General features: G+C 42.4%; 1 protein-coding gene and 1 long non-coding RNA gene across 2 annotated transcripts in view; both read left to right on the forward strand.

Annotated features, from left to right (window-relative positions):
* The window catches only part of KCNQ5 (potassium voltage-gated channel subfamily Q member 5), a 533,682-nt gene that overhangs the window by 139,353 nt on the left and 374,930 nt on the right, over nucleotides 1-19,399 (forward strand). The gene's annotated exons all lie outside the window — the stretch shown is intronic.
* Nucleotides 1,633-18,753, forward strand: LOC122464975. Its single transcript, XR_006289447.1, has 3 exons — nucleotides 1,633-1,642; nucleotides 14,608-14,612; nucleotides 17,937-18,753. It is a non-coding gene; the product is annotated as an uncharacterized LOC122464975 (long non-coding RNA).

Consider the following 19,399-nt stretch of genomic DNA (forward strand, 5'->3'; position numbering starts at 1 on the left):
AATATCTATACAAATGACATAGAAATATAGTGGACCCTCTACCTACTTTCATCTGTCAAATGTATCTGCTGTGTCCTAGCAGCAGCCCTTTCTCACCGGGCATTAACTATGGTTCTGTTGACTTTAGTGAAATCTCATTTAAACACTGTGGTATAAGAGAATGGTCCAGCAGTAGCCAAAGGATTCTTCTTCGAGTAGTGTCCCCATGGGTGCTCCACTGCAGGTGCGTTTGCGCCCTTGCACTGCCGATCAGAGAACTTTGGTAGCAGTGTCTGTTCGGCCCACACATGCGCTGTCCCCTCCTCGTAGACTTCCATGAGGCTAACCACCATGCGCAGGCAAACCCTCCTCAGTTCCTTCTCAGCCACCTTTGGCTAGAGATGGAGCTATTAGCAGTCTGTTCATCGGATCGTTCTCTCTCTCTTAGCACGTCAGTAGTTAGTTAATCCTTTTCTCTTAGGGCTAGTCTACACTGGCAATGCTAAAGCGCTGCTGGGGCAGTGCTTTAATGTGTCTTGTGTGGTCATGGGGCAGCGCTGAAAGAGCTCTCCCTGTGCTCTAAAAGAACCACCCTAATGAGGGGGATAGCTCGCAGCGTTGGGAGCATGGTTTCCAGCACTAGGGCACTGTTTACACTGGCACTTTACAACGCTGCAACTTGCTGCACCCAGGGGGGTGTTTTTTCACACCCCTGAGTGAGACAGTTGCAGCTCTATTAATTGCCAGTATAGACAAGCCCTTAGTTGTAGAGCTTTCTTTATATTCTTTCCCCCCCTCACAAACCCCCCAAACTTTTTATTTTTCCCTTTGCCTGGGATTGTCCCAGCATGGTGTATGTCTGGTTCACCGGACTTTAAAAAGTGCCTCTCATGCAAGGAAGCCGTCCCTGTAGCAGATGAGCATTCCCGCTGTATCCACTGCCTCCGGGAAAGCCGCATTCCCCATAAGTGTGGTCTTTGCCAACAATTCAAGCCCAGATCTTGGAAGGACAGGGAACTGAGACAAAAACTCCTCTTCATGAAGGCAGCTCTTCAGCCTTCCCTGGACCTGCACCAGGAGTCATCCAGACAGCACAAATCTTTCCCACAACCCTCAACATCTAAGGACTTGGGTTTAAAAAAAAAAAAAAAAACAGCAGCAGACCACTCACATAAGGCTTCAAAAAACAGAGCTGTGATTCCCCACAGTGAGCCCCGAGCTAGCCGAAAAATATCACCAACACATTCGGTATCATCAGTACTGAGACAGTCCAAACACAGTACTCGGAGCTCATGAGGGTCTGAAGCAGCACGTACCATTAATGCACCTAAAGACCTGATGGTCAAAGGCACAGAGGCAACATTAATGACTAATAAAGGCAAGGACAGAGATTATACCACCTCTAAAAAGATGCTGCCGGTACAAGCAGTTCCATCTGCACTGTCAACAGCGAGCCATCCAACCTTGGAGTGCTTGGGATGGCCAAGATCCCTTCCATACTGCTGGCCCATAAACAACCACCATCAGTACTGGTTAGGTCGGCACTGTAGGAATTCAGACACTCTAGATATCTCATGGTATCTGACATACCAAAGTCTCTCTTTCTCGGTATTGGGGATCCAATACTGAGTTTACTTCGGACATGTGAATCTTCACCAGCACTGTCAAGGTTCCTTCCCCACTCTGAACTCCAGGGTACAGATGTGGGGACCTGCATGAAAACCTCCTAAGCTTATTTTTACCAGCTTAGGTTAAAACTTCCCCAAGGTACAAATTAATTTTACCCTTTGCCCTTGGAATTTCCACTGCCACCACCAAACTTTAACTGGGTTTACTGGGAAACATAGTTTGGACACGTCTTTCCCCCCCAAATCCTCCCAACCCTTGCACCCCACTTCCTGGGGAAGGTTTGGTAAAAATCCTCACCAATTTGCGTAGGTGACCACAGACCAAACCCTTGGATCTGAGAACAATGAAAAAGCATTCGGTTTTCTTACAAGAAGACTTTTAATAGAAGTGAAGGAATCACCTCTGTAAAATCAGGATGGTAGATACCTTACAGGGTAATTAGATTCAAAACATAGAGAATCCCTCTAGGCAAAACCTTAAGTTACAAAAAGACACACAGACAGGAATAGTCATTCTATTCAGCATAGTTCTTTTCTCAGCCATTTAAAGAAATCATAATCTAACACATACCTAGCTAGATTACTTACTAAAAGTTCTAAGACTCCATTCCTGTTCTATCCCCGGCAAAAGCAGACAGACACAGGCCCTTTGTTTCTCTCCCTCCTCCCAGCTTTTGAAAGTATCTTGTCTCCTCATTGGTCATTTTGGTCAGGTGCCAGCGAGGTTACCTTTAGCTTCTTAACCCTTTACGGGTAAGAGGATTTTTTCTCTGGCCAGGAGGGATTTTAAAAGGGTTTACCCTTCCCTTTATATTTATGACAAGCACCATGTCATGCACCTCCATTCTCCAGTGGTGAATCAGGTAGCGAGCAGGAGGAGGTCATTTCTCACCACTTCTTTCATGCTCCTTATAATGTCCGCTATCAACCTGGGCCCCCTCAGTCATACCTTCCGCCTGCTCCTCAACCACTGTGGTATGGCCAACTATGGCTGCCACCCTTAGGACTTCTTCCACTACCCCAGTGACCCTACTGGGATCCCTGGGCAGCGTACAGACTCCATGCCTCCCAAGCATCCAGCATGACCCACCATGAGTCCTTGAGGCACTCTCCCTCAGCCACGGCATTCAGAGCCTCTGAACCTCCAGAGGAGATCATGGAGAAACACGAGGGCAGATTCTAGGACCAAGTTACACCACAGACCAATATCTCTTCCTCCTCCCTAGAGGAGACAGTGATGCCCTCTTCGCCATCCCTAGCCGATGACTTCAGGCTGTTTCAAGATCTAGCTAAAAAAGTGGCAAACATGCTGCGGGTACCCCTTGAGGAGTTAAAAGACACACATCGTAAACTCTTGGACATCTTGCACTCGTCTTCCTCCAGAATAGCCCTCCCCAACGAGGCTCTTCTGGACCCAACCAAGCTTATATGGAAACCCGGCATCAGTCACACCTACCTGCAATTGAGACGTTAAGAAATATTACATCCCAGTTAGGGATACAGCGATGGCCAACAGGAGGTGGACCTCACTTGCTATGATAAGGATTGGAAGTGCCTCAGTTTATTCAGGAGAATCTATTCCTCTGCCACTCTGCAGTTCAGAGATGCAAACTATTAAGCTCTGACAGCAAAATATGACTACATCAATTACACCAAGTTTAACACTTTTATTGATCAGCTCCCAGAGTTGTACTGTGAACAGTTTTGAGCTATTGTTAGGGAGGGACAGCTGGTGGCCAAGACAGCACTCCAGTCATCGCTTAATCCAGCCAACACAGCAGCCCAGTCCATCTCTACAGTGGTGCTTATGTGGCGAATGTTCTGGTTGCACCTCTGGCTTCCCTAAGGAAGTGCAGACTACAGTAGAGAACCTTCCCTTCTAAGGCACCAAATTGTTCACCATGAAGACTGACTAGTCTCTCCATATGCTTAAAGACTCCGGGGCCACTCTCTCATCATTAGGGATTTATACACCTAGACAAAAAGAGAAAATTTAGTCCACAACCTCAACATAAATCCCACACTCTGCATTTTCCAAATCAGTGCTATTATGAGCCTCTCAGGAAGAAATCCAGATTTTCCAAACGGAAGCCATAAGGCCCCCAGTCTTCCTTGTCACAACCATCAAAACATGAGTTTTGACATCTTGGTCAGGGTGCTGACAAACCACTGCCCTCAACACCAACTGCAGCTGACCAACCCGTCATGCCCATTTGGGTACCACCTTGCTTCGTGCCCCAACAACCGGGAATGAATAACATCTGACTGATGGGTTCTGGAAATCATCCACAATGGCTACTCTATCCACTTCAACTCCCTCCGCCCCCAACACCATTCCCCTTCCCTCTTCTGGAACTCTGCTCACGACAGTTTATTATGACAAGAAGTAGATCACCACCTCCGTCCAGGAACCATAGAAACTGTACAACAATATCTGTGAGGTTTCTGCTCTTGTCACAGGCACCGGCTTCCAATCTTCCCTGGATGTGCTCAGCCCCCGGCGCTGCCCTCACTCCACCTCTTCCCTCAAGCCCCCACCCCTGCACCGCCCCTTCCTGCCCCCAGGTACACTATTCAAAGAAGAAGAAGAGGAAGTTACTCACCTTGTGCAGTAACGATGGTTCTTCGAGATGGGTGTCCCTATGGGTGCTCCACAACCCACCCTCCTCCTCTCTACACAGTCAGGGACTCTGTGGTAGAAAAGGAACGGAGGGGGGATGGGTTCACCCACACGTGCTGGTTAGCCTCAGGGCAGAGCACGAGCCTGGGACAGTGCATGAGCAGGCCAAACAGACATTGCTACCAAAGTTCTCTGATTGGCAGTGCAGGGATTCAAACGCACCTAAGTTGAGGACCTAGAGGGGGACACATCTCGAAGAACTGGTGTTACTGCACAAGATGAGTAACTTTCTCTTCACTGCACATTTAACTAAAATGTAGTAGGGGAAGCTCTGGCTTGTGTTGTCCTTCAGTACAGCGGCATTTACATTGAATGAATACTTATATCCAAACCAAAAATAATTCCCCACTTGTCTTCTGTGATGCTGTGTTTTGCTCATCAGAAGCAATGATTTATGCGAGAACTAGAGCTGTGGTTGGTAGTGTCAGTTTAGCCTGAAGAAGAGACAGCTGAGCCACATTAAAGTCCATACATTCTGTCTTACCATTGGTTGTAAACTGTACATTGCCTTGTTTTCTAAAGTAATGTGTTATTAAAGGAGCTCTTCTATCAAGGGTTAGCAATAAACTTTTACCCCATTCAAATAAGTCCTTCACCTGACCAAAAAAAACTTTCCTGGGACATGCCAGGAGAAGACTAGAAAAGAACATTTAACTGGTGATATGTAAATACATAATCATCAGCTGGAAAACTCTGGGAAATGTGGTATGGCACTGAGTGTGTACTCTTGTAGGCAATGCAGATAATATTATGGGATGGAGAAAACTGCATAATGGGATGTTGAAACCATGTTCCGAGTCACCCCTGCCCAACTCTTTTGCCCCCATGAGGTTTTGCAAACCCTTTCCAAAACACCCTCTGCCAGATGGTGGCGAGTTGCACAAGGGGATAGCTACCCACAGTGCACTGCTTTCTGCATCAGTGAAAGCACTGCTAGTGAGGATGGACACCGCCAATAAGAAGAGTGTAGTGTAGATATGGAAAAGTAATTAATTACTGCAGCGGCTGTACGTCGACATAACTTAGGTTGACTTAATTTTGTAGTGTAAAGATGATGGAAGAATTCTTCCACTGATCTAGCGCTGTCTACACCAGGGGTTAGGTCACTATAGCTGCATCTCCCAGGGGTGAGTATTTTTCATAACCCTGAGAGATGTAGCTACACTGATGTAAATTCTGAGTGTAGATCAGGCCAATATCTTTTATTAGACCAACTTCTGTGGTTGAGAGAGACAAGCTTACACAGAGCTCTTCTGGTCTGGGATATATACTCAGAGATAAATACAAGGTGGAACAGATTGTTTAGCATAAGTAGTTAACACACATTTCAAGAGACCATTCAAGATGAAGTGGCCTATTTAACCATTCTCCAGTCATAGTGGGAAAAGGATAACAAAAATCTGGGGGGAGGGGCTTAGTGGGTTATAGATTGTTATAATAAGCCATAAATCCAGTGTCTCTATTCAGTCCGTGAATTTTAGTATCTAGCAAAGTTCTGGCTTAAATTCATAAACTCAGAGGCCCTGAGCAAGCCAGGGGACAAACAGAAGGGACTTAAAAGCTCTCCAGACAGAGAGGCATGGGACAAGGAAAAGAAACATTTATTTGTTGGACTTGTGGGATTTCGAGTTTTATTTTGAGTTTATTTTCTGTGAATAAACCTCCTAAGAAAAGGAGTATTATGACCACAGAAAATGTGTGTGGAGTCTGTGTAAAGGGCCCTAAAGAGTGGGAAACAGAGGCAGGGTGCTGCAGCGTGAGCTCTAGCCAAGAGGGATCACTAAGGAGGCAGCAGCCTAGTTACATGGCCCTTTAATTTGTTAATCACCTTTCTTATCCCCATTTTGGTGCATATAACAATAATGTTAACTTTCTGATGACAAAGCAAGACAGAACATCGTGTTGTTTGATTATCATGACATGTTGCCTGCATCAGAATCTTGAAAGCAATTAATTGCTATTCTTTAAACATGTATTGTCCCTATGTGGGGAAGGGAATGGACATTCTTGGGAAAATATGTACTCTTGGTGGTACAAGTATTATCTCTGTGCTCTCATGACTGTTAATAAAAGATAACAATGGGCCTGATTCTCCTCTGCCTTCATCTTGCTTATGATTGTGCAAGTCAGTAGAAAGTGGATTACAACATTGCATCAGATGAAGTGGGCTTTAGCCCACAAAAGCTTATGCTCAAATAAATTTGTTAGTCTCTAAGGTGCCACAAGTACTCCTCATTCTTAATGCTATCATTCTGATTGTTAATAATTTCACGCCCACTTTACAGATGTAAATAACTATACATACAATATGCAAGGTAGTGGAAAATATTCATTTGCATATTCACTTAGGCAAAATGAGTGTAGAGTAGGTGTAAATTTCTACTACCCTTATAAGTGAGTGAAGAATTCTGATTTAGTATTTTTAAATCCTTTTTGTGTAACCGTTTACATCAATATGTGCAGTTTGCTCATTGTAGAAACTCATGCCTCTTATCCTTATGTGGCTTAGCTATCCTTTTTCTAGCTCAGCTGTTCTACATGTATGGTATGTTTTAGTTCAGATAGCATTTCGTCCTAAAAGGCATGAATATATGAATACAAATATAACTAATTCAGAAAAAGAAAAGATGATTCCAGGACCAGATTTATAAGAAACATCTTAGAAGCAACTTTAAAATTATCTCTTGGACAATACACTGGAGGAGGTGCGAGACAGGTGGGGGTGAGATTTCTTTTTGGGGGAAAGCATGGCAAGTTTTAATCCATATTGGGTAGGCTGAATGTTGGGATGTGGTTGGGGAAGAGGGAAGGAGAAATGCTGCTGCTTTGGTTTGTTTTGTAACTCTGTGACCCAAGGACTCTTGATGTCAATTGGCAGAGGATACAGGAATACCTAAGTGTTACAGCGATCCCCTAGGTCTGGTATCTACATACTAGTCCACAAAAGTATGTCATGCAAGGTCTCTCTAGTGAACACCTGTGTCATGCCAGTAGTTGTAATAATTGCAAGATGTAGGTGCAGAAAATATGTGAAGAGTTATGTATAATAAAAAAATATTGTGGAAGAAAACGAACTCTTCTCTCAATATGTTCTTTAGGTCTGAGAGTTAAGGCAGGTCACCAAAAGGTGATACACATACTCCTGTTGGGGGAGGAGAGACACTTATCTATCTCTGTGGCTGGTCATGTGCAAATTGAATATTGTATGGTTCACAGTGGATGCCCATTTACAGTCTGAGCAAAGTGCTAATAAATAGATTGTGAGGACTGCAGGAAAAAACAAAAACAGTAGGGGTTATCCTGTTTACGAGTAAGACTATGAACTTTTGGAACTATATTTGGGGCACAGATTAATCACCAGTTTTTCTTCAGTCTGTGAGGACAAGCTTGCCAGCAGGCTTGATCTTATGAAGGGGAGGATTTCAGCCCACCTGGTTGAAAATCCTCGGGAAAGGACTTGGGGTAAGCTATCTTGTAGGAGATAGAGGAATACTTTGTGAGTTAAGTTTAGGCTCTGGAAAGCATGTTATGATTTTGTTTTATGTGCAACAATTTGTTTCCAATATTCTTACTATCGCCTGACTCTCTGTTCTTTGATAATAAATACATTCTTGTTTTCATTTTATATATTATATATAAAAGTGCGGTGTGTTAAATAGAGCAGTGACCCTGACTTGAATTTTATAAACTGGTGCGAACTTTTAAAAACATCAAAACAGTTTACAAGTTTGGTTGATAAAGATAATCTCATCAAAGAGTAAAATCAAGTTTATTTGGCAGGGCTTAGTTTCCATGAAACCATGTTGACTGTCATTAGTTATTGTTGTATACATTCATAATGCATTAATTGAGTTCTAAATCAGCTGCCCCATCATTTTTCCTGGGATCCATATCAGGCTAAGAGGCCTATAATTACCTGTGTCATCCTGTTTATTCTTTTAAAATATTTCCACAATACCAGCGTTCTTCCAGTCTTCTGGAACTTCCCCAATTTTCCAATATTTATTTAAAAATTACATCAACAGCCCAGAGAACTCTTCTGGGGTCCCAAGATTGCTTGCAAGTTTCAGTTTGCTGAATTCAAACATCTGAGACGAACTCCTTGAAAACCATTCCCACTCATCCTCCACACTACTCCAACAGTGAACCCTCTCTACTTCCACAGTGAATTCCTAAGTAACTCCTTCCTCCTCAAAGATTGGGGAAGGAGAAAGCTATTTGTGAGGAGTCTCTTTCTTGCTTTTGATAACTTCAAGTCTATTGTCACTGAAATTTCTCGAGCATGGGTTGAAATCCACAAGAACAATGAACTTTGAATCCAAACCTCAGTTTTGTCAAATAGTAAAGCTCTTTCAACTGGATTTTATTAACTAGAACTAGGGTTTTGAAAAATCAGTGTTTGTGAATCAGCATGAATATTCAGCACAGCCATAGTTCTAAATCATTAAGGTACTTTTGAAATAGCATTACGCATTTTGCTCAGCGCAGCACTGACCCTGAGATGAACTGGGATCACAGCTGCTGGCCTGGCGATCTTATAGTGTTAAGTTCAATGATTAGCCAAACTTACTGGAGACAAGGAATGAAAATAACTCTTTGTTCTTTGTTTTTTATAATTTCATGGTGATGGTGTCAAGATGTGTGTGTGTGTGTGTGTGTGGACCTTTGTATGGAAGTAGGTGTTCAGGAGGGATTTAAATGAAGAAAGGGTGGATGCTGGCAAATTGAGATAGGGAGGTGGATATAGGGTTACATGCAGAGTAAAATTTGGGACTGTGACGAGGTGCAGAAGCCCAACCTAATTGGTGGTAACCAGGGAGTTACTCTATATGTGGACCTCTCATGGGTGTTCAGAAGTAAGTACCGCAGCGCTGCTGAGGCCTGGAGGCCCTGTCATTTTCGCTGGGGATTAGGGCATTATGGGAAATGCTGTTAGAAAACCTCTTTGATATTGTAGGTGGAAGTGTTTTCTGGGGGGAGGAAAAGTGCTTTGTCCATTGGTCACAGAGCTGGGTTGATCTTGGTCTGCACTTTGGGCTTTTTCTGTCTGTTACATAAATAGATGTTTTTCATATTGTACCCCCATTGCATAGAAATAAAATTCACGGCCAGCTGATCTGCTCTACCAGTTTATTTGACTTTTACTTAAGCATGTAAAATCTTGGGACTTGAAAGGAAAAAAGTACTAGAGTGCCATGATCAGACCGTATTAAAAACGGAGGTTTCTCAAAGTAGTTCATTTACTTACAAAGCAAAGGTCCATTTGAAACATTTTTATATTTACAGGATAAATTCTGGCCCTGCTTCTGTCTGCTCTGCTGGGGGCAGGGATCGGGAATTGCTTCACAGCCAGCTGAAGCTCCCTGAGTCATTCCATCTATGTGGCATAAAGGGCAGCATTGGGGATGGAAGCTGAAAATAGAAAAATTCAAACTGGAATATGACAAGTTTCAGAGAAGCAGCGGTGTTAGTCTGTATTCACAAAAAGAAAAGGAGTACCTGTGGCACCTTAGCGACTAACAAATTTATTTGAGCATAAGCTTTTGTGAGCTACAGCTCACTTCATCGGATGCATGTAGTGGAAAATACAGTGGGGAGGTTTTGTATACACAAAGAACATGAAACAATGGGTGTTACCATACACACTGTGACAAGAGTGATCAGGTAAGGTGAGCTATTACCGGCAGGAGAGCCGGGGGGGGGGGGGGGGGGTGAAACCTTCTGTAATGATAATCAAGGTGGGCCATTTCCAGCAGTTGACAAGATCTTGTGAGGAACAGTGTGGCGGGGGGTGGGGGGGGGGGAAATAAACATGGGGAAATAGTTTTACTTTGTGTAATGACCCATCCACTCCCAGTCTTTATTCAAGCCTAAATTAATTGTATCTAGTTTGCAAATTAATTCCAATTCAGCAGTCTCTCGTTGGAGTCTGTTTTGGAAGTTTTTTTGTTGAAGAATAGCCACTTTTAGATCTGTAGTCGAGTGACCAAAGAGATTGAAGTGTTCTCCGACTGGTTTTTGAATGTTATAATTCTTGACGTCTGATTTGTGTCCATTTATTCTTTTACATAGAGACTGTCCAGTTTGGCCAAGGTACATGGCAGAGGGGCATTGCTGGCACATGATGGCATATATCACATTGGTAGATGTGCAGGTGAATGAGCCTCTGATAGTGTGGGCTTGTGTGATTAGGCCCCATGATGGTGTCCCCTGAATAGATATGTGGACATAGTTGGCAACAGGCTTTGTTGCAAGGATAGGTTCCTGGGTTCTTGTTTTTGTTGTGTGGTGTGTGGTTGCTGGTGAGTATTTGCTTCAGGGTGGGGAGCTCTCTGTAAGCAAGGACTGGCCTGTCTCCCAAGATCTGTGAGAGTGATGGGTCGTCCTTCAGGATAGGTTGTAGATCCTTGATGATGCTTTGGAGAGGTTTTAGTTGGGGCCTGAAGGTGATGGCTAGTGGTGTTCTGTTATTTTCTTTGTTGGGCCTGTCCTGTAGTAGGTGACTTTTGGGTACTCTTCTGGCTCTCTCAATTTGTTTCTTCACTTCAGCAGTTGGGTATTGTAGTTGTAAGAATGCTTGATAGAGATCTTGTAGGTGTTTGTCTCTGTCTGAGGGGTAGTATCGTAGAGCTTTGCTGCAGACAATGTATCGTGTGGTGTGGTCTGGATGAAAGCTGGAGGCATGTAGGTAAGCATAGCGGTCAGTAGGTTTCTGGTATAGGGTGGAGTGTATGTGACCATTGCTTATTAGCACCGTAGTGTCCAGGAAGTGGATCTATTGTGTGGACTGGTCCAGGCTGAGGTTGATGGTAGGATGGAAATTGTTGAAATCATGGTGGAATTCCTCAAGGGCTTCTTTTCCATGGATCCAGATGATGAAGATGCCATCAATGTAGTGCAAGTAGAGTAGGGACATTAGGGGATTAGTCTGTATGGTAACACCTATTGTTTCATGTTCTCTGTGTATATAAAATCTCCCCACTGTATTTTCCACTACATGCATCCGATGAAGTGAGCTGTAGCTCACGAAAGCTCATGCCCAAATAAATTTGTTAGTCTCTAAGGTGCCACAAGTACTCCTTTTCTTTTTGTGGATACAGACTAACACGGCTGCTACTCTGAAACCTGTGGGTTATTTGAGAAATTAAAATGAAGTTGCCATAGCACAGTTCTTACTCTGATAATATAAAAATATCAAAATTGTTTTATCATTGAGATGGTGTACTTTCATGGACCTTGTGAAATGTGTTAGATGTGAGGGGATAGCATATGCAAAGAAAGGTGTGAGGATCTTGGGTACAAGAGTTTCATTTACCTACTTGAAGAATAATTTACTCTTCCAAACAGTGGGATTATTTCTGGACAAATTGTTAGGAGGAACTTGAAGAATGACAATAACATATCATTCTGTCTTATTCCCCTTCTTTATAAACATTAGGGGTGAAAAACTCACATTGATTTTAATGGGGGCAGGGTTTCCCCCTAGATATCTTAGGTGCTGATATGATCCCCACTAGTATAGTATCTAAGATCCCCACAATCTTTCTTTCCTCACAACAAACCCCCTATGAGATACCCATTTTACATACTTGACCAAGGTTGCACAGGGAATCTATTTCAGAGCAGGGAATTAAACGCAGGTCTCCAAGGTTCCAAGCTAGCACTCAAACCTCTGACCCATCCCTCTGATCTGTGAATTAATACACAGGGCTCTGTAATGGGTTGTATAAACTTTACACTTTGTGGGACAGGAAGGGGCTAATATCCTGGCCTGTAGTCAGGAGCTGCAGTTAGAACCACCTCTTAATTTCTGCCATAAATGTCAGGATTCTGCAGGAGAACAGAATAGTTTGGAGGACAACAGGATGTGAAAGGAAGAAGCAAAGGGTGATGAACTGATGAAGAGATGACCTTTCTCTCTTATGCCTGAGAGCAATAGCCTGCCGAAGGGGAGAGAAGCCCTGCAATCCATGCAATCGGAGGGCACCCCAAGGCAGCGAGGGTACCACCTGACTTGGTGACTCAGTTACTTGTTCTTGTGATGACAAAGTGAAATGCAAACTGTGCCCAGCGTGACAACTCAGGGACACAAACACTGCCCTGCATGGGGGGCAGTAACATTGGCAGGGGTCCCAGGATAGAGCTTTGCACCATGGGACAAATGCCACCACTGGAGAGAAGGAACCTCAAGGTTGCCCTTTCAAGAGAAAAATATTCATTTCAGACTCAGAGGGAACAGAATTGCCAGGTCTGAGGTCTGCAGCTGGACAGTGCAACAAGGGGATTCCCTGGGGAAGGTCCATGGCAAACAACCATAGGATACTTTGATAGCTGTCCTATTGTCAAGGAGCCAGGGCCACTTCACTTTCCTTTAATCTTACAGACCTCAGAGGCTGCAGAGTAGAACAATGTATATGGATTAATGTAAAAACAGAATATAATGAACTATAATGGTACGGTAAAACAAAAATTTGCTTCATGTTGGTGCTTAAGAGTATGACGGAGTCAGGCTTAATCCTAGCAAGCCAACATAAGTGGAAAGATGTGACTCAGAACCTGTCAGGCAAAGAATCATAGAAAAATAATAAAAGGCTATATGAAGAGAATATAAACCTCTGGTACTTAAGAGAAGACCTGACTGAGAACAATAATGAAAAGAGGCATTTTTAAAAGTGGAAAGAGAGCATGAAAACATCATAGGTCCCTGACCTGAGCAGATCCCCAAAGATCTACTTCTTTGGGAGAGATAGGGATGGCAGAACCTCCCCTGTTCATTCCGTGAACAGGTAACTCTCCACATCTTCAAAAAATTATTCCAAGGAAATTCCATCTAGCAAAACCCTTATGTGACTAATTCTTGTGTAGGAGATAATTCAGAAGGTTTAAGGCCAGAAGGGACCATTTGATCATCTAATCTGATTTCCTGTATATCAACAGCCCATTAAATTTAACCCAGTTAGCTCTGTATTGAGCCTAATAACTTGTGTTTGTTTAAAGCGTATCTTCCAGTGTTGGCTTAAAGACCTCAAGAGATGGAGAATCCACCATTTCCCTTGATAGTGTTCCAATGCTAAACTCACTCTGGGTTAAAAGGTTTTGCCTTATTTCTAATTTAAATTTGGCTGGCTTCAGCTTCCAGCCATTGGTTCCTGTTATGTCTTTCTTCACTATATTAAAGAGCCTTTTTGTGTCCAATATATTATCTCCATGAAAGTTCACTGTAATTCAGTCACCTCTCGATCTTCTTTTTGATAGACTTCTTGAAATCTCTCACTGTAAGGCATATTCTCAAGCACTCAAGAAATTTCTGTGGCTCTTTTCTGCACTGTTTCATATTTTTCAATATCCTTTTAAAAATGTGGAGACTAGACTTGTACATAGTATTCCAGTATTGGTTTCACCAATTCCATATACAGAGGTAAAACCATCACCTTATTCCTATTCACTATCCCCATTTATTCTAGAGCTGGCTGAAACATGGAATTCCCATTCCATGGGAAATTCTGGAATCATGATTATTTTAATCCAAATCGGAATGAGAAGTAAACCTTTCCTACAGAATGAAATTCTGAATTTTTTTTTAAAATATATTGAAATGATATTCCTTATTAGTCAAAATGAAAATGTTTTATCAACTATAATATATATTCAAAACATTACAAATCTATTCTGAAATGACATAGTTCAAATGTTTAAACTTTTATATTATAAATTAAAATATATTTTTATTTTTATATTTTATAAATTGCTAATTGGTGTTCTAATTGGTAAGTGATATTCTAATTGGTACTTGGTAGTCTAGTTGATAATTGTTTTGTAATTGGTGCCCTAACTTGTCTGGTAATTGGTGGTTGGTTTGCTCAAATGGTATTCTAACTGATCATTTGTAATTGTTATTCTAATTGATAGCAGGTATTTGGTTTAGTGATTTCTTTGTAATTGGTAATTTCCTATATTAGTCGGTATAATGTAAAAAAATATAAAAGTAATAAAAATATAAAATAAAAATAAAATAACAAAATCAAGGGAGTTGGCTAGCTGGGAAGCCCAAGGAACCATGTTGTCCCTGAAAGTTTAGTCAGAATCCATGCGTTCTCGCAGAAAGATTCAATTCCATCAATCACCATTTTCTTGGGGAGAACTGTTCCTTTGGAAAATTTTTGACCATCCTTTATGCATTGCACTTTTTGCCACAACATCACACTGGGAACTCATGTTGAGTTGCTTGTCCATTATGACCCCTAAATCCTGTTCAGAGTCGCTAAAAGAAAAGGAGTACTTGTGGCACCTTAGAGACTAACCAATTTATTTGAGCATAAGCTTTCGTGAGCTACAGCTCACTTCATCTGATGCATCTGATTCATCTCCTTTTTCTTTTTGCGAATACAGACTAACACGGCTGCTACTCTGAAACCTGTCATTATTCAGAGTCACTGTCTGCCAAGATACAGTCCACCATTCCATAGGTGCAAGCAAACAATATATGTTTTAATACAGCTAAACGTAAATGTATATACCTGGAACAAAGAACGTAGGCCATACTTACAAAAATGGTAGATTCTATCCTGAGGGAAGCAGTGATTCTGAATATTTGGGGTTCATGGTGGATAATCATCTGAACATGAACTCTCAGTGACATGCTGTGGCCAACAGGGCAAATGGGTTACTTGGATGCATAAACAAGGGAATCTCATATAGGAGTAGAGGTTATTTTACCTCTATATTTGCCATTGGTTCAACTGCTGCCAGAATACTGTGTCTCAATTCTGGTGTCCACAATTCAGGAAGGATATTGATAATTGGAGAGCAGGTTCAGAGAAGACTGCAAGAATGATTAGAAAAAAATGCCTTATAGTCATAGATTCAAGGACCTCAGTCTGTTTGGGTTAACAAAGAAAATGTTACGGATGACTTGATCACAGTCTATAAGTATCTGCATGAGGAGCAAATATTTGATAATCAGTTCTTCAATCTAGCAGACAAAAGTGTAACAGGATCCAGAAACTGAAGCTTGACAAATTCAGACTGGAAATAAGGTGTACATTTTTAAGGGTGAAGGTAATTAACCATTGGCACAGTTTACCGAGTGTTGTGGTGGATTCCCAGTCACTGACAATTTTTAAATCAAGGTGAGATTTTTTTTTTAAAGATATGCTCTATTTCAAAATACATTATTTTGGGGAAGTTCTGTGTTATATAGGAGTCAGACTAGGTGATCACAATGGTGCCTTCTGACCTTGCTATGTTATTCCATGGGAAAGGAGGAAGAGAGGTAGTTAACGTTAGACACGCTCCTAATTCCTAGGCAGCCAGTGAAGTGAAAACAATTCATTTTGGTTCTTCCAAAATGGGACTTTTCTAGAAAAATCTTCCCACCAAAAAATTTGTGATTTTTGGCAGGTCATCCGAGTTTGGGATGAATTTTTTTCCCCAGAAATGTGAGCTTTTTCATGGAAGGGGATATACATTTTCCGGCCAGCTCTATCCTGAAAGAGCATTGTTACTGGTTATTTGCAGTGGATATATCATATCAATCTATTAAACAGATTGCTGAAATCCAGCCAAGGAAACTGGATCCATGAGTTTCCTCTGTGGTGGAAGGGGATGTGTTAGGAGGAGTTATTTATAAGTCCCACTCCAGGGAAGTAGAAAATATAGGTCTTTGAAGAACCTCCTAGTTGCTATTAATTAGAACTAACTAAAGAGATAGGTACAACTGCTACTCAGTGCTTGGATTGGTAGAGAAATTTTTGATTTAATATTAAAAACAACTAGTTGAAGATGAACTCAAATCACTATTAAAAAAAATTCCAAATAAATTTCCTGTATATGAATTAAAATGACAGAAGCTCTAGAAGCTTTTAAATTCTCCAAAAATAGCCCTAAGCCCAAAGATAGCATAGCCAGAATTCCTGTTCAAAGCCTTTGGCAGGAGGCACTTGCACAAGTTATTGTTTAAACTTGCCCTGCTATACAACTCTGTCATCTTGTATGAGAAGGCTGGTTTTACTTTTTGAATTAAAAGATGGCAGTCCTACGCCACGACCAAATTTCTCTGAAAGAAGAAAAAAAAGAAAAGAAAAAGAACACTTTACTTAATAGAAACTGAAACTAAAAAAATCTCCTGTGCAGTATGTCTATCTGACTTTTATCTCCAGTACCTCTCTCTGTAGTGTCTAAGGTACACCTACACTTCCAGCAGCATGTAAAGGACAGACACTGCACGTCCTGCTAGCAAAGGTATTAGTAGCAGAGTAGATGGTGAGGAAGGGCTTAGGTGAGTAGAGCTGAGTGCCCTACATGCCTGAACACCCAGAGTATATATCCTACATCCTCTCTACACCCCAAGCAGTGCCTTCCATGTCTCCACTGCTATTTGTAGCAGTGTAGTTCTCCGCTGCCTCCCTGCTTGCCAGAGTCTTTCACTGTGGCATGTGGCTATAAGTACAGCGCCTGTACTCTATACCAGTGGTTTTCAAACCTTTTTTCTGGCGACCCAGTTGAAGAAAATTGTCGACGACCGCGACTCAACAGAGCTGGAGATGGGGGGTTTGCAGTGTGGGAGGGGCTCAGGACTGGGGCAGAGGGTTGGGATGCAGGGGTGAGGGGTTTGAGGTGTAGAAGGGGGCTTCAGTTTGGGGGGGGCTCAAGGCTAGGGCAGGGGGTTGGGGTGCGGGAGGGGGTCAGGGTTCTGGACTTGGGGGTGCAGGCTCTGGAGTGGGGTCAGGGATGAGGGGTTTGGGGTGCAGGAAGGGGCTCTGTGCTTGGGGGGGCTCAGGGCTGGGACAGGAATTGGGGGTGTGAGATTGGGGCGTGGGCTTACCTCGGATGGCTCCCGGTCAGCAGGGGGGAGGGGGGTGAGCCTAAGGCAGGCTTCCTATTTCTGATGCAAAGAGAAATTATAAAAGTGAGGGGGGAGACTAAGTTTGTGTAGAACATTGGTAACTGTAGGACTAAAATGGGTGATAGCCCTCAAATTGAAGGCCATTTGACAGGCATGGGTGCTCCTATACAGTTGAGGCCAGAGCTTTAAAGCTGCCCTCCTAAAGTGGTGACTATGGTTGCTCAACCTCCTGAAGAGTGAATCCCCTCATGAGCAGAGCCACTTCTGTGGGTGTTATGTTGTGCAGCCACAGCTTGTGCCCTGGGGAATTAATCTGTCCCTGTATCGATATATTTTGCATGCCTTATGTTTTAATATTCCTTTTTATTAAGGGAATATGACACTCATGGATGGTACAGTAGTTGGTTTCCATACCAGTTTGATTAGTACATAATAAGAATTGCATAAAATGAATATCTTGCAATTATGTGGAAGCAAAATACCATCTGTGTTCTTCCTCTCTTTATCTTCAGTTTGTTTTTAGACACCTCTTGCTAAATGATTCAGTAAGGCATGTGTATAGTTGCCCAGACTGCATATAGTACGATGGACAAAGTGGGTGAGGTAATATATTTTATTGGACCAATTTCTGTTGGTGAGAGAAGCTTTTAGGCTTACTGTCTCTAATATCCTGGAACTGACGTGGCTACAACACTCCAATATTGCATGATGGTCAGATGCTAAACAGAATTAGTAAGTCAAGGTGGGAGAGGTAATATCTTTTGTTGGACCAACTTGTGTTGTTGGTGAGAAACAAGGTTTCGAGCTTACATAAAGCTCTTCTTTAGGTCTTCTTCGACCAGCCTGTTTTGAACACACTAATTTTTTCAAAGTAAACGCTTTGGACCCCCAGGACACTCAGTTAAGAGCATCAAGGGAGCGCCGAGAGGCAGGGGCTGGGACAGGCGGTAGCTCGCCTCGCGGCGGACTGCCAGCTTGATCCCAAGATCCAACTACGAGCTTTTTAACTGCAACAACTTTAATATACGCTATTGGAGCTGGAATTACCTCAGCTGCTGGCACCAGACTTGCCCTCCAATGGATCCTTGTTAAAGGATTTAAAGTGTACTCATTCCAATTACAGGGCCTCGAAAGAGTCTTGTATTGTTATTTTTCGTCACTACCTCCCCAGGTCGGGAGTGGGTAATTTGCGCACCTGCTGCCTTGCTTGGATGTGGTATCCGTTTCTCAGGCTCCTTCTCCGGAATCAAACCCTGATTCCCCGTTACCCGCGAGCACCATGGTAGGCACAGGAAGTACCATCGAAAGTTGATAGGGCAGACATTTGAATACATCTTAGAGGCCACGAGGGCGTGCGATCGGCCCAAGGTTATCTAGAGTCACCAAAGTGGCCAGGCGAGCCTGGGTTGGTTTTGGTCTGATAAATGTATGCATCCCTGGAGGTCAGCGCTCATCGGCATGTAGTAGCTCTAGAATTACCACAGTTATCCAAGTAAGGGTTGGAGCAACCAAAGGAACCATAACTGATTTAATGAGCCATTTCCAGTTTCACTGTATAGGCCATGTGTACTTAGACATGCATGGCTTAATCTCTGAGAAAAATGTATTCTACTGGCAGGATCAACCAGCCTGGAAATGATTAAGTAAGGGGACATGCTGGATAACTCTCTGCAAAGACAGACATAACCCATTGACACTAATGCAATTTACATTCTTATGAGGGGAGGTAAATGTACATGGGGGTATAATCTTTTTATATATTATATAGAGCCACTGAACAAAAACCCAGACCCTCCTCCATTTTGTCAGATATTGTACTATCTTTGGGGTAAAAAGTGGTTTGATGAATTTAAAAAATCTTCATTGCTACTTTTGTGTTATCGCCTGTTTTGTGGCTACTTTACTTGGGTTAACAGAATAATAATTATGCTGTTTTAACAATATGGTCACTGATTGAATTACACTTCCTTCATATAATGGGAAAATGATCTGTAATAATAATCAGCTTTTTGTTTCCCAAAATGAAGAGTGTGGAATTATCTTCCTGCACTCCGCAACTCTGGTGGCAGAGTAAAGTGGTACTGCACTGTAGATGGACATTGATCATTACTATAGTATACAAGAAGCTAACATTTATGCCAGCAGTCTCTTTTTGAAAAGGTGCAGTTTTTCTATTTTTAGAAAAAATGTTACAATTTTTTCCACAATCACTCTAAAATATATGTACAGTCTATTTGACTTTATGCAGATTTCCTTCAAAAGGCCTTC

The sequence above is a fragment of the Chelonia mydas genome, chromosome 3 (assembly GCF_015237465.2).
Source record: "Chelonia mydas isolate rCheMyd1 chromosome 3, rCheMyd1.pri.v2, whole genome shotgun sequence".
Lineage (NCBI taxonomy): Eukaryota > Metazoa > Chordata > Testudines > Cheloniidae > Chelonia > Chelonia mydas.